Consider the following 1,285-nt stretch of genomic DNA (forward strand, 5'->3'; position numbering starts at 1 on the left):
TTTTTTTTTTTTTTTTTTTTTTTTGTGTTATACTGCCAGAAATACAGAAGTAATTAGTGACTTGCAAAATATATCGTTGCAAGTAAAGGTAGGTAAGACGTTCAAGAACAATAAACACAACAATGCAAATACAAATAAGTAAACTCCAGGTGTTTGTATAAATAATTTAGTAGCTTTTTCAAAACTTTCAATCAACTTTGAAGGCAATACCATCACTCTCACCCAGTCAGATTTAAATTCAAAATATTTTTAAATATTTTATTGTTAATACAAACAAACATGATTACAAGTATTACATAAGCAATATAATAGTACATGTATTAATACAACAGGCTAAGCCTATTAAGTCTTTTCCTGTTTAACCGGTTGTAAAAGCATTTTTCATTAATTATTATATTATACATGCATAATTACTTTGGACAAATGCTGAAGCCCTAAATCCCTACACCAGTCAAGTGCATCTAGATTAATTCCTGTAGGAACTCTTATCTAAATCAGAGATTCATAACGATAGATCTATCGTTATAAATCTCTGATTAAGATAGAGTTCCAACAGGAATTACTAGATATGCGTGTTTATTAATGTCGATCAATGAAGTGAATACGTTGGGACAATTTCTTACGGTAATTACTGTGTATACAATTTACTTCCCCTTAACTGGTAGTATAACCTGGTAGTATAACTGCTTTTTTTTAAGAAAAGACTAAATCATTAGTCTAAGGTTATTATTTACAATATAAAAGGTTTGAAGGTGTATTTGGGTCGTTTCTAGTGTGTTTTGGGTAAATGGTCGTGCCCATTTGATAGTACTAATATATTATAGAAATTATTAAACCAATGTGATCATATCGAAATTTGCTATCATTGCTTTTGTTTTCGCTCTGAAAAATACTTTGCGGTAATTATTATTAGTAAACTGTATAACTGTACTGGTCCTCATAGGTTTCATCGGAATACTTTAGAGTAACAAAATCGGCCACTTTCTATCTCAGTATGATTAAAACATTATCAAAGAAGTTTATCTGTATGCCATTCCTTAAAACACAAGTATTCAAGACAGATATATACTTACATTTTTCGATACCGGTAGACCGTCAAGCATTTTAATTTACTCGGACAACTCGACCACACTCTTAAAAATAAAGGTAGTCAGTCGAGGCATACCGAATGTATCATTCTGCGTGTTTGGGTGTCACTAATGCCCGGAATATATTTAGTTGGTTACTCTTTTCTTCATTGTTGAATTTAGAATCACATACCTGGTTATAAAGTTAAACTAACTAG

The 1,285-nt window shown here is 30.7% G+C and overlaps 1 protein-coding gene across 1 annotated transcript in view; it reads right to left on the reverse strand.

Annotated features, from left to right (window-relative positions):
- LOC110458813 (zinc finger protein 227-like) overlaps window positions 1-1,141 on the reverse strand; it is a 6,463-nt gene extending 5,322 nt beyond the window's left edge. The window contains exon 1 of the mRNA XM_021510736.1: window positions 1,074-1,141. The gene's annotated coding sequence lies outside the window, so the exon portion shown is untranslated. The remainder of the gene's footprint in view (window positions 1-1,073) is intronic.
- Window positions 1,142-1,285: the final 144 nt, after the last annotated feature.

The sequence above is a fragment of the Mizuhopecten yessoensis genome, unplaced genomic scaffold, assembly GCF_002113885.1.
Source record: "Mizuhopecten yessoensis strain PY_sf001 unplaced genomic scaffold, ASM211388v2 scaffold9847, whole genome shotgun sequence".
NCBI lineage: Eukaryota > Metazoa > Mollusca > Bivalvia > Pectinida > Pectinidae > Mizuhopecten > Mizuhopecten yessoensis.